Raw genomic sequence first — 14,195 nt, forward strand, 5'->3', positions numbered from 1 at the left:
GAAGCATGCAGTGCTCTCTAACAAATTAGAAAAGTGGTCCCCAAACTTTTGGCCTCACGCCCCCCCTTACCCCTATACGCCCTGCCTCCCACCCAAGCTGGGACAAGAGCAGGGCTGTGGCTCTGGGAGTTGGGGATGTGGACAGGGATAAGGGGGCTGAGGCTGGGGCCAAAGTTGGGGGCGGGGTCTGGGAGCAGAGCTGAGGCTGGCAGCTGGGACTCCAGGCGCAGAGCCCCAGGTGCAGGGCTAGCAGCTGGGACTGGGAGGGGCAGCCGGGGCTAGGAGCGAAGCTGGGTGGCACTCCCTCCCCACCCCCTATGGGGGCTGGCCCGGGCCCAAGCCACGTCCCCCTGAACGTTCTTCCATGCCCTCCTAGGGGGTCACATCCCACAGTTTAGGGACCTCTGAATTAGAAGGTTGGGAGTTCTTAGGGAACAGATCAGAAGAAGGCGTGAAATCCAGGAAAAGGGGTGGGTCCCAGAGCCCAAGCAGGAACATCTTCACTGCTATTTTTACCCCTGTAGCACAAGCCCAAGTCTGTTGACCCAGGCTCTGAGATTTGCTGCTTCAGGTTTGGTTTGGTTGGTTTTTTGCAGTGTAGATGTACCCTAAGGGACTATATACAGTACAGTTGAAACCATGCCAGTAACAACGGTTTCTTATTAGCACAGTTTTCCCAATCGGTGTGTATATGTTTTCTTCTTCCTCCTCCTCCTCGGAACCCTGCTAATTTATCACCATGTCCCTAGGAGTCTATGCAGCTTTATTATACTGTTCAAACACGGTTTGCAGGGGGAAGAAACAAAGTCCCTCGACACATTGGCAAAAGGAAATGTGATAGAAATCTGCTATCAATATTTATTTTTAAAGGAAGAAAACATATCTTTTCAGGTGAGATCTGAAAAATGGTTATGCCTTTTCAGAAGAGATTTGTCTAAACACAACTGTTGCTAGCAGAGTTTAAACTACAGTATGGAGAAGGCTTAAGGACAAGAGAAGTTTTGAGAACAAATATGACTCTCCCAACCTCCAAGCAAGAAGCAGATGGGTTTCCCCAATTCACTCCATAGCTAACCCATGTTTTATTTGCTAGATGGAAAATCTGGTCTTATACTCTCCTTCACTTTAAGTTTTTCACTAATTTTCTTCTACAATGGTGGCTAAAGAGTACCCAAACTACATATTACTCCTGGGGAATTCTGTGCCCCTGTGGCGGCATGGAATTAATATCTTCTGCAGATTTCTTGGCTCCCCCACAGCAAAATGGGGGAGCCAAGAAATCTGTGGGGAACACACGCCCCTTTCCCGTCAGCCCAGGTGCATCTGCTGGGAGCAGCAGGCAGCAGGGAGCAGATCATCTCAGGGAGGGAGGTGAGAGGCTGTGCGTGCCTTCCTGGAGAGACGTTACGGGTGTGGGGCTGGGCCCATGCCTCTGTGTGAACAAGAGAGACACACACACACACAGACACACTGTCCCTCTGGCTCGCTGTTGCTGCATCCTGGGCTTAGAGGTGTGGGGCTGTGTGAAGCAGCCTCTACTATCCCTGAGGCAGAGCAGAAACGTAACAACTAAGGGCATGTCTTTACTAGCAATGTTAAAGCGCTGCCGCGGCAGCACTTTAACGTGGCTGTGTAGTTGCACCACCAGTGCTGGGAGAGTGCCCAGTGCTATAAAAAAACCCACCTCCATGAGGGGAGTAGCTACCAGCACTGTCTACACTGCCACGTTACAGCGCTGAAACTTGCAGCGCTCAGGGGGTGTTTTTTCACATCCCGGAGCAAGAAAGTTGCAGCGCTGTAAATCGGCAGTGTAGACCAGGCCTAAGAAGGCAGGCTGCTAATGTTCCCACTGTTATTTAATTCTTCCCATTCTTAATCAATTAAGGCTCCTTTACCTTGCCAGAGTGGTGTAAAGGAGCCTTGTTGTAAAATCACAGACCTTCCTAGCTGAGGATTCGGTAACTATGTGCTTTCTTGCTTTTTTTCCTGTGCCAGAGAAGCACAATGGGGTTAGATTACAGCTCAGAGTCTATTTTACTTATCCACTTAAAAAAAAATGAAGGACAATGATTAGCAAGACTGTATGACTTTCATGTGTGAAAGTCTGAGCAATTTAAAGCGACATTCTACTTTACAGAACACCAAACACCAAAATAAAAGTAATGTAGTTTAAATAAAAATCCAGGATTGTAACTGGAATGCAGGGTACTGGTTACCAAGCATTTGTAACTTAACTTTCATGTCTTTAGGAAATGCTGAACAGTTATGGATTCTTTTTCTGTACAAAGAAAAGGAGTACTTGTGGCACCTTAGAGACTAACCAATTTATTTGAGCATGAGCTTTCGTGAGCTACAGCTCACTTCATCAGATGCATACCGTGGAAACTGCAGCAGACTTTATATATACACAGAGAATATGAAACAATACCTCCTCCCACCCCACTGTCCTGCTGGTAATAGCTTATCTAAAGTAATCTTCAGGTTAGGCCATTTCCAGCACAAATCCAGGTTTTCTCACCCTCCACCCCCCCACACAAATTCACTCTCCTGCTGGTGATAGCCCATCCAAAGTGACAACTCTTTACACAATGTGCATGATAATGAAGTTAGGCCATTTCCTGCACAAATCCAGGTTCTCTCACTCCCTCACCCCCCTCCAAAAACCCACCCCCATACACACACAAACTCACTCTCCTGCTGGTAATAGCTCATCCAAACTGACCACTCTCCAAGTTTAAATCCAAGTTAAACCAGAACATCTGGGGGGGGGGGGGGTAGGAAAAAACAAGAGGAAATAGGCTACCTTGCATAATGACTTAGCCACTCCCAGTCTCTATTTAAGCCTAAATTAATAGTATCCAATTTGCAAATGAATTCCAATTCAGCAGTTTCTCGCTGGAGTCTGGATTTGAAGTTTTTTTGTTTTAAGATAGCGACCTTCATGTCTGTGATTGCGTGACCAGAGAGATTGAAGTGTTCTCCGACTGGTTTATGAATGTTATAATTCTTGACATCTGATTTGTGTCCATTTATTCTTTTACGTAGAGACTGTCCAGTTTGACCAATGTACATGGCAGAGGGGCATTGCTGGCACATGATGGCATAAATCACATTGGTGGATGTGCAGGTGAACGAGCCTCTGATAGTGTGGCTGATGTTATTAGGCCCTGTGATGGTGTCCCCTGAATAGATATGTGGGCACAATTGGCAACGGGCTTTGTTGCAAGGATAAGTTCCTGGGTTAGTGGTTCTGTTGTGTGGTATGTGGTTGTTGGTGAGTATTTGCTTCAGGTTGCGGGGCTGTCTGTAGGCAAGGACTGGCCTGTCTCCCAAGATTTGTGAGAGTGTTGGGTCATCCTTTAGGATAGGTTGTAGATCCTTAATAATGCGTTGGAGGGGTTTTAGTTGGGGGCTGAAGGTGACGGCTAGTGGCGTTCTGTTATTTTCTTTGTTAGGCCTTTCCTGTAGTAGGTAACTTCTGGGAACTCTTCTGGCTCTATCAATCTGTTTCTTCACTTCCGCAGGTGGGTATTGTAGTTGTAAGAAAGCTTGACAGAGATCTTGTAGGTGTTTGTCTCTGTCTGAGGGGTTGGAGCAAATGCGGTTGTATCGCAGAGCTTGGCTGTAGACGATGGATTGTGTGGTGTGGTCAGGGTGAAAGCTGGAGGCATGCAGGTAGGAATAGCGGTCAGTAGGTTTCCGGTATAGGGTGGTGTTTATGTGACCATTGTTTATTAGCACTGTAGTGTCCAGGAAGTGTATCTCTTGTGTGGACTGGACCAGGCTGAGGTTAGTGGTGGGATGGAAATTGTTGAAATCATGGTGGAATTCCTCAAGGGCTTCTTTTCCATGGGTCCAGATGATGAAGATGTCATCAATATAGCGCAAGTAGAGTAGGGGCTTTAGGGGACGAGAGCTGAGGAAGCGTTGTTCTAAATCAGCCATAAAAATGTTGGCATACTGTGGGGCCATGCGGGTACCCATAGCAGTGCCGCTGATCTGAAGGTATACATTGTCCCCAAATGTGAAATAGTTATGGGTAAGGACAAAGTCACAAAGTTCAGCCACCAGGTTAGCCGTGACATTATCGGGGAACAACAGAACCACTAACCCAGGAACTTATCCTTGCAACAAAGCCCGTTGCCAATTGTGCCCACATATCTATTCAGGGGACACCATCACAGGGCCTAATAACATCAGCCACACTATCAGAGGCTCGTTCACCTGCACATCCACCAATGTGATTTATGCCATCATGTGCCAGCAATGCCCCTCTGCCATGTACATTGGTCAAACTGGACAGTCTCTACGTAAAAGAATAAATGGACACAAATCAGATGTCAAGAATTATAACAATCATAAACCAGTCGGAGAACACTTCAATCTCTCTGGTCACGCAATCACAGACATGAAGGTCGCTAACTTAAAACAAAAAAACTTCAAATCCAGACTCCAGCGAGAAACTGCTGAATTGGAATTCATTTGCAAATTGGATACTATTAATTTAGGCTTAAATAGAGACTGGGAGTGGCTAAGTTATTATGCAAGGTAGCCTATTTCCTCTTGTTTTTTCCTCCACCCCCCCCCCAGATGTTCTGGTTTAACTTGGATTTAAACTTGGAGAGTGGTCAGTTTGGATGAGCTATTACCAGCAGGAGAGTGAGTTTGTGTGTGTATGGGGGTGGGTTTTTGGAGGGGGGTGAGGGAGTGAGAGAACCTGGATTTGTGCAGGAAATGGCCTAACTTCATTATCATGCACATTGTGTAAAGAGTTGTCACTTTGGATGGGCTATCACCAGCAGGAGAGTGAATTTGTGTGGGGGGGTGGAGGGTGAGAAAACCTGGATTTGTGCTGGAAATAGCCTAACCTGAAGATTACTTTAGATAAGCTATTACCAGCAGGACAGTGGGGTGGGAGGAGGTATTGTTTCATATTCTCTGTGTATATATAAAGTCTGCTGCAGTTTCCACGGTATGCATCTGATGAAGTGAGCTGTAGCTCACGAAAGCTCATGCTCAAATAAATTCGTTAGTCTCTAAGGTGCCACAAGTACTCCTTTTCTTTTTGCGAATACAGACTAACACGGCTGCTACTCTGAAACCTGTTTTTCTGTACAGTAGTTCAAATAAATTACCAAAATAAATGAAACTGAAAATAAATTACCAAAATAAATGAAATGATTATATTGCTTTATTTTGACAAATTAAATACACAGAAGTTTGCAATTTTTGGCGCAGAATTTTGCATTATTTTTTTTTTTGGTGCAGAATTCCCCCAAAAGTAACATACTGTTCCCCCAGTGCATCTAACATGGGCTCATGCAATACTACCATATGAGAATACACTCTGCACAGCCTCCATGGCACAAAGGAACAACCAAGGCAAACAGAGAATAGCAGAAAATCTAAAATAAGTGTCTGAGCAAATAGTTAGCGACTCTAGGCTGCATAATACATAAGCAAAAGGAGGCAGCTGAAGCACAGACAATTAATTTAGAATAGCTGCGTGATCCATAAGCCAAAAGTATATCTTTAGGGTTCTACTTGGAGAACATACTGACAACAGTTCCTTCCTTCTCTTTTAAACCAAAGAGACTGCAGCTCAAGCACTGTGACATGGGGAGATGGGCTGCTTCACAAATAGGCAGATATCAGGTCGATATCAACACCTTAAATTTAACATGGCAACTAATCAAGCACAGACCGCAAAGCATTTCTGTCATGCTTATGGCAAAAACTGTACACTTAAGCCAGGGTTTATGCTAGAGAAGTTTTGCTGGTATAGCTATGCATGTACATCCCCATTTCACCCAAATGAACTACTGCTGTTGAAGGATTTCTAGTGTGTGGAAGAGATTGGGACATGGATGAGAATTAGCTCGATGGAGCTCAATCCATACAAAATGGAGGTGATGCTGGTACAATGGGGCGGGCAAAGAGAAGATATGATGAGGATTATATGTCTCCTCCTGTGTTCGAGGATATGTGTCCACCATTTATTATACAGATTTGCAGTTTGGACATACTGTTAATGGGACTGAAGATCTGATCCCTAGAATCCAAAGGATTCTATACAGGGTCAAAACTTGGACAATACCCCCATAATTCCCATAAAAAATTAGACCTTTTCCTTTTATACAATCAGAATTTTTTTTATTTCATTCTCCTAACAGAAAATTCACAGATTTATTTCCATTGGGTTCCCGCCCCCCAGGAAATAATTGTGGTCCAAGCAACGAGACTTCACATGCCAAAATTCAGACTGAGAGAGACAAGGTAGATGAGACGATATCTTCTATTAGACCACAGTCTACTGGTGCTGAAGAAGAGCTCTGTGTAGCTCAAAAGTTTGTACCTTCCATCAGTAGACAGTGGTCCAATAGAAGATATGACCTTACCTACCTTGTCTCTCTCATATGCTGGGACCAACATGGCTACAACAACACTGCAAACAAAATTCAGATTGGAGAGATTATTTTTTAAAGAGTTGAAATATAAAAGTATAGAAACAATGTCTGGTCTGACAGTCCTTTAGTAAAGCAGCACTAGATGGTCATTTTGAGGAGGAGCCCTTACATCAGGGGAGGGCAAACTTTTTGGCCCGAGGGCCACATCTGGGTGGAAAAATTGCATGCAGGGCCATGAATGTAGGGTTGGGGCAGGAGGTTGGGGTGCAGTAGGGAGTGTGGGGTGAGGGAGGGGGTGTGGTGTGCAGTAAGGGGCTCAGGGTAGAGGGTTGGGGTGCAGGGAGGGGTGTGGAGTGCACGAGGGGGCTCAGGGCAGGGAGTTGGGGTGCAGGAGAGGTTCAGGTTGTGGACTCCGGCTCGGCGCCGCTTACCTGGAGCAGCTCTGGGGTGGCAGTGGTGCTCAGTGGGGCTAAGGCAGGCTCCCTGACTGCCCTGCCCCAATGCCACTCCCGGAAGCAGCCGGCACCACGTCCCTGAGGCCCCTAGGGGAGTGGGGGGGACAGAGGGCTCCACGCGCTGCCCTCCTCTGCAGGTTCCTCCCCCGAAGCTCCCACTGGCCACAATTCCCCAAAGCTCCCATTGGCCGTAGTTTGCCCACCCCGCCTTACATCCTACCACGTGAAAGACCCATAGATTAAAGACTCCCGAAGTAAAAATTGACAATAAATCATCCTAGCATTCAAAGAGCAGTTATAAAGTACAGTAACTCCTCGCTTAACGTTGTAGTTATGTTCTTGAAAAATGCGACTTTAAGCAAAACGATGTTAAGCTAATCCAATTTCCCCATAAGAACTAATGTAAATAGGAGAGGTTAGGTTCCAGGGAAATTTTTTTCACCAGCCAAAAGTATATATACTCACACACAGTATAAGTTTTAAACAATTTAATAGTGGTACACAGCGCTGACGATTGTGAAGCTTGGTTGAGGTGGTGAAGTCAGAGGGTGGGATATTTCCCAGGGAATGCCTTACTGCTAAATGACGAACTAGCTATTAGCTGAGCCCTCAAGGGTTAACACATTGTTGTTAATATAGCCTCAGACTCTACAAGGCAGCACAAGTGGAGGGAAGGGAGACAGCATGGCAGACAGAGACACACACCATGTGTGAGAGAGAGAGCTGCGCATTGCCCCTTTAAGTACGCTGACCGCGCTCTAAGTACACTGCCTTTTTAAATAGATCAGCAAGTTGAGACAGCAGCTCCTGACAGCAAGCTCCATCTATCCTGAGCCCTGTCATGTCCCCCCCTGCTCTATGGAGATGGGGTAAGCAGGGTGCAGGAGCGGGGGGGGGGGCCCTGATATTAGCCATCCTCTTCCTACCCCCTTTGCACAGCAAGCAGGAGACTCCGGAGAGCAGCTCGAAGGCAGAGGGCAGGAGTAGCACATGGCAGTGGGGGGAAGGACTGCTGAACTGCAGGCAATTGATAGCCTGCTGGGCGGCTGCCGCACAGGGAACTTAGGGGAGTGGGGAACAGTTAGGGGGGCTGCCGGTCCACCCTGGTTGTAAGCCCCCACCAGCTAGCTCCAACAGGCTGCTCTTCCTGAAAGCAGTGGACAAAGCAGGTGACTACCAAAAGACGTTATAAGTGAGCATTGTGCAACTTTAAACAAGCATGTTCTCTAATTCAGTGGTCTCCAAACTTTTTGGCTCGTGCACCCCCAGGATGAAGAGCGGAAGATCTGCCGCACACGTGGCACCGCCGCCGGAGGAATACCAGAAGACCTGCCGTAGATGCGCCGCCAACGGAAGAAGAATGGAAGACTCACCGCAGGCGGGCCGATGGAGGGGAACACCAGCCATGGATGTGCAGAGCTGCCGCCGAAGAAAAAAAACGGCGGAGTGCCATCCGGCGGTGCTCTTGCTGCCGCGCACCCCCTGGGATCATCTCACGCACCCCCTGGGGTGCCCGCACCCCAGTTTGGAGACCACTGCGGGATCAGCAACATAACAATGAAACAACGTTAAATGGGACAACTTTAAGTGAGGAGTTACTGTATCAATAAACTGTATTTTAAGGTCTTCTGAGGGGGAAAAAAGTCCTAAGAGGAGTCATTACAGTTTCAGTTGAAGAAAATGATTTCACTGATTCTGTCAATTAATTCAAAAGAAGTTACACTTTTTAAATCAATTTCTCATACATTAACTTATACTAACAAGTTACAGACTATGTAAAAATATCAGTAGGAGTCAGATTTAAAACTTAGAGAATCCAATTTAGCTTCTTAGTTAACTAATGAAGTTGTGCTAGATATTGCAAGTTGCCTTAAAACAGTGCAGGATCCTACACATTATCATATTAGCTGTTATCCACAGACAAAACAGAACTAGTGGGAGGTACAATAAAAAGTTTTACATTTGAATTTTCTAGCTCTTGTCTGAACAGAATCCAGTTCTATGTGTAAAATTATTATAAGCAGAATGATGAAATACAAAATGCCAATTGAAAAAATTCTTAGTTCAGTTCTATTTATATATCTTGTCAATCAACGGACTCTGAACTGGCTAACTAGCGCTAGTAATTGTATAGTAACTGGAGGGCTGAATGCATGGATGCCAACACTACCTCAAGAGCATATGAAAATGAAATTAGTATTAGATCTACTACACGGAAGAAAAAAATAACTAAATGACAGATAAGAACATTTTCTCGCAAGTCACTCCCTGGAAGAAATTTAAATATTCTGCACGACCACATGCTGCAAAATTACTATAACATCAATCAATACGGGAAACAAAATGGAATGATTTTATTCTGTATTAAATTAACTTTTTGTGTTGAAAATTCTGAAGTGTCTGCAGTAAAATTATTTTTGATAAATCACTGCAGCGACTTATTCTGCATGCACCAGCAAATACAGCCTATTGGAAATAAGATAGATTGATATGTCTCCCATGCTTTTGTTACACAGAGAAACACCTCAAGGTGGTAAATGAGGTTCCCTTTTAATTAAACAGATCTTTGTGAATTTTTAAAACAGAAGTACAAATAGTAATTGTTTTTTTCCAAGTTTGTTGACAAAGACTAAGAAAAAGCTCCACAAAGTAAAATACCATCTTACTTGTGAGACTATTCTGGATGTTATGCCACAACACAATTAACATTTCTGAATTAGTAAAATCAAATATAACTAACATGCACAGAAAAATAATAGCATGATAGAAAGTTGCTGGGAACAATACTAATACAAATAACACTAATACAAAAGAGACTATACCGTATCTGAGTTACGGTCGTATATATAACATTACTCCTGGGGAAACTCTGCACCACTTTGCGTGCACAGAATTCATGTCCCCCACAGATTTCTTTGCTTCCCTGCAGAAAAATGACTTTCAGGCAGGAAAGCAAAGGGAAGCTGCAAAAGCAGTCACGCACCACTCCCTAGCTGCGCAGGTTGTTTCAGGAACCCAGAGCAGCCAGCAGAGAGGTAAATCACCGCAGGGCTGGGGACACCCCAGCCAGTGGCTCCTACCCTGAGCTGGACCAGCTGCTAATCCTGGCTGGGCTGGAGGCAGAAGAGGGCAGGACTTCCTCTTCCCCTGCAAGGAGTGGCTGGGGCTGTGTCAGACCCACCCCAGGAAACCTCCCAAAGCTGCAGAAAGCTCAGCATCCTCCCCTGCTTCCTGCCCCCATAGTTCCTGAGCTGCGGAGGAGGGGTCACTGTACGGAGAGCTGCTCTCCCATCCGTCCAACCCCCGTGCATCACAGAATTATAGAATCATAGAATATCAGGGTTGGAAAGGACCTCAGGAGGTCATCTACTCCAACCCCCTGCTCAAAGCAGGACCAATCCCCAATTAAATCATCCCAGCCAGGGCTTTGTCAAGCCTGATCTTAAAAACGTCTAAGGAAGGAGATTCCACCACCTTCCTAGGTAACACATTCCAGTGCTTCACCACCCTCCAAGTGAAAAAGTTTTTCCTAATATCCAACCTAAACCTCCCCCACTGCAACTTGAGACCATTACTCCTTGTTCTCTCATCTGCTACCACTGAGAACAGTCTAGAGCCATCCTCTTTGGAACCCCCTTTCAGGTAGTTGAAAGCAGCTATCAAATCCCCCCTCATTCTTCTCTTCCGAAGACTAAACATCCCCAGTTCCCTCAGCCTCTCCTCGTAACTCACGTGTTCCAGTCCCCTAATCATTTTTGTTGCTCTCCGCTGGACTCTTTCCAATTTTTCCACATCCTTCTTGTAGTGTGGGGCCCAAAACTGCACACAGTACTCCAGATGAGGCCTCACCAATGTCGAATAGAGGGGAACAATCATGTCCCTCGATCTGCTGGCAATTCCCCTACGTATACATCCCAAAATGCCACTGGCCTTCTTGGAAACAAGGGCACACTGTTGACTCATATCCAGCTTCTCGTCCACTGTAACCCCTAGGTCCTTTTCTGCAGAACTGCTGCCGAGCCATTCGGTCCCTTGTCTGTAGCGGTGCATGGGATTCTTCCGTCCTAAGTGCAGGACTCTGCACTTGTCCTTGTTGAACCTCATCAGATTTCTTTTGGCCCAATCCTCCAATTTGTCTAGGGCCCTCTGTATCCTATCCCCACCCTCCAGCGTATCTACCTCTCCTCCCAGTTTAGTGTCTTCTGCAAACTTGCTGAGGGTGCAATCCACACCGTCCTCCAGATCATTTATGAAGATATTGAACAAAACCGGCCCCAGGACCCACCCTTGGAGCACTTCACTTGATACCGGCTGCCAACTAGACATGGAGCCATTGATCATTACCCGTTGAGCCCGACAATCTAGCCAGCTTTCTAGCCACCTTATAGTCCATTCATCCAGCCCATACTTCTTTAACTTGCTAGCAAGAATACTATGGGAGACCGTGTCAAAAGCTTTGCTAAAGTCAAGGAACAACATGTCCACCGCTTTCCCCTCATCCACAGAACCAGTTATCTTGTCATAGAAGGCAATTAGATTAGTCAAGCATGACTTGCCCTTGGTGAATCCATGCTGACTGTTCCTGATCACTTTCCTCTCGTGTAAGTGCTTCAGAATTGCTTCCTTGAGGACCTGCTCCATGATTTTTCCATGGACTGAGGTGAGGCTGACTGGCCTGTAGTTCCCAGGATCCTCCTTCTTCCCTTTTTTAAAGATGGGCACTACATTAGCCTTTTTCCAGTCGTCCGGGACCTCCCCCGATCACCATGAGTTTTCAAAGATAATGGCCAATGGCTCTGCAATCACATCCGCCAACTCCTTTAGTGCTCTCGGATGTAGAGCATCCGGCCCCATGGACTTGTGCATGTCCAGCTTTTCTAAACAGTCCCGAACCACTTCTTTCTCCAGAGGGCTGGTCACCTCCTCCCCATGCTGTGCTGCCCAGTGTAGTAGTCTGGGAGCTGACCTTGTTCGTGAAGACAGAGGCAAAAAAAGCATTGAGTACATTAGCTTTTTCCACATCCTCTGTCACTAGGTTGCCTCCCTCACTCACTAAGGGGCCCACAGTTTCCTTGACTTTCTTCTTGTTGCTAACATACCTGAAGAAACCCTTCTTGTTACTCTTAACATCTCTTGCTAGCTGCAACTCCAGGTGTGATTTGACCTTCTTGATATCACGCCTGCATGCCCGAGCAATATTTTTATACTCTTCCCTGGTCATTTGTCCAATCTTCTACTTCTTGTAAGCTTCTTTTCTCTTTTTAAGATCAGCAAGGATTTCAAAAAGGAAGCTTACAAGTGGACCTCCCATACCCAGACACCCCCACCAAGCCACACCCCATACACCCAGAACCCCCCTAGCCCTCTATACCTGATCCCAACCTCATTGAGCCTCAACCCTTGCACTGGAGTCCCCTGCCTCCGGACCCCCCACTCCTGCACCCAGACACCCCCGACTGAGCTTCCTGCACTCAAACCCCCACCCTGACAAGCCCCACCCCACTGCACCACTGCACTCAAACCCCCACATCCAGCCCCCCATGCCACTGACCCCCCCAATTAGTTGCACCCAGATCTCTACCCCACCAAGAACCACTCCCCCAGAATCCAGACCCTCCCTGCTGAGCCCCCCACACCCAGACTGCTCTGCTGAGCCCCAACCACTTTCACCTGGAAGCCCCTGCAGAGTCCCATTGCCCCTGGACCTGGAACCCACCCCCAATAAGCCTCTGTGCATTCAGAGCTCCCCACACCTAGACCTCCCACTGATCTGCCTGCACTCAGATTGTTCCACACAGAATCCTCTCACCCCCACTTGGATCCCCGCACACTGAGCCCCTCCTGGATCTTACCTGGTTGAGCCTGCCTGCCCCACACCTAGTGTGTCTGGTGCAGTGGGGCAGGCCCAGGCCTTGTGCTGTGTCAGCATCGGGTGCAGTCTCATCACTGAGTCCATATCCCCGGGGTAGAGGATGGGGAGGCTGCATGGTGAACTCCTACCTTCATGCAGCCAGTGGCCTGTGCTCTCCACTGCCATGCTAAAGCCTCTGCATTAATTTATTGACAAAAAAAACTACTCCTGAGGGCATTCTGCACCAAAAAATTAAAAATTCTGCACCCTATAATTTTAAAATTCTGAATTTTATTTTTATTTGTCAGTGAATGAATGAATGAATGAATGAAGCTTCCCTTTGCTTCCCTGTCCGAAAGTGATTTTTCTTTAGGGAAGCAAAGAAATCTGTGGGGGACATGAATTCTGTGCACACGCAGTGGTGCAGAATTCCCCCAGGAGTTAAAAACTTTCAGAATTTTGCAGAATTTTAAAATATTTTGTGCAGAATTTTTAGACACAGAATGCCTTCAGGAGTAATAAGATGCCTCACACAAAACTGAGTGAGTGAAAAGTTAAGGTACCTAATACCACCTACCTTCTACTGTTCCACTCAGAAACACATCTCTCACTACTAGAACCCTTACCATACAATACAAACAACACACCACAAAATGAATTCATGCCAGCAGGGGTGACAACCTTCCAGCAACTCCTTTCTCCAAACTACCTAATACCATAAACAGAGCAGACATCCCTTCCTACCATCTGCACAACTCTAGAAAATAATATATCTCATTCTTCCTTCTTACTGTATTAGGCCCCAGTTCTGGATGGAGTGCACATTACTGGGAGCAAGTGACAACAGGCAGTATTTCACTGTTCTCCTAAAGTGTTAAAAAGTAGAATTGGTTGAAGTTTTGTAAAAATGAAACTTTTTGCAGTGCTTTAAGAAAATGATTTTTTTTTCATGTTTTCCATTAGCTAATCACTATGCATATGTATTCAGTTATAATGCATGAAGTTACTAAATTAAGCAAGAATCTCTGACACAACAACGGTTCCTATCACAAAGAAAAGTATCTGCTTCTGAATCAGATGAGTATTTTTATGAAGACCTTCATATTTGTTAAACCTGATGCACTTGGTTGCAGCTCCTCTTCTTTGTGAAACTATTCAGCTGGCTCAAGAGCTCCACTCCAGAATAAGCTGAACAGTTCGACAAACACCTGGATCTTCTAGACTGGTGGTCACTGCTTTTCATGAAGACCAGGTACACCTAAGATGAATGGCTCACAAAGAATAAGATCCTGGACATAGTAGCTCTTATTTTGAAGAGTTTCACAGAGCTTCTGGTCTTCAATGAACCAAAAGCTGCTACATCACAGAGCAGTGGTTCTCAAAGCCGGTCCGCCTCTTGTTCAGGGAAAGCCCCTGGCGGGCCGGACCACTTTGTTTACCTGCCGTGTCCGCAGATTCGGCCGATCGCGGCTCCCACTGGCT

At 46.2% G+C, this 14,195-nt stretch overlaps 1 protein-coding gene across 1 annotated transcript in view; it reads right to left on the minus strand.

Annotated features, from left to right (window-relative positions):
- MED13L (mediator complex subunit 13L) overlaps positions 1-14,195 on the minus strand; it is a 445,177-nt gene that overhangs the window by 219,225 nt on the left and 211,757 nt on the right. The window lies entirely within an intron of this gene.

This window comes from Eretmochelys imbricata, chromosome 15 (genome assembly GCF_965152235.1).
Source record: "Eretmochelys imbricata isolate rEreImb1 chromosome 15, rEreImb1.hap1, whole genome shotgun sequence".
Lineage (NCBI taxonomy): Eukaryota > Metazoa > Chordata > Testudines > Cheloniidae > Eretmochelys > Eretmochelys imbricata.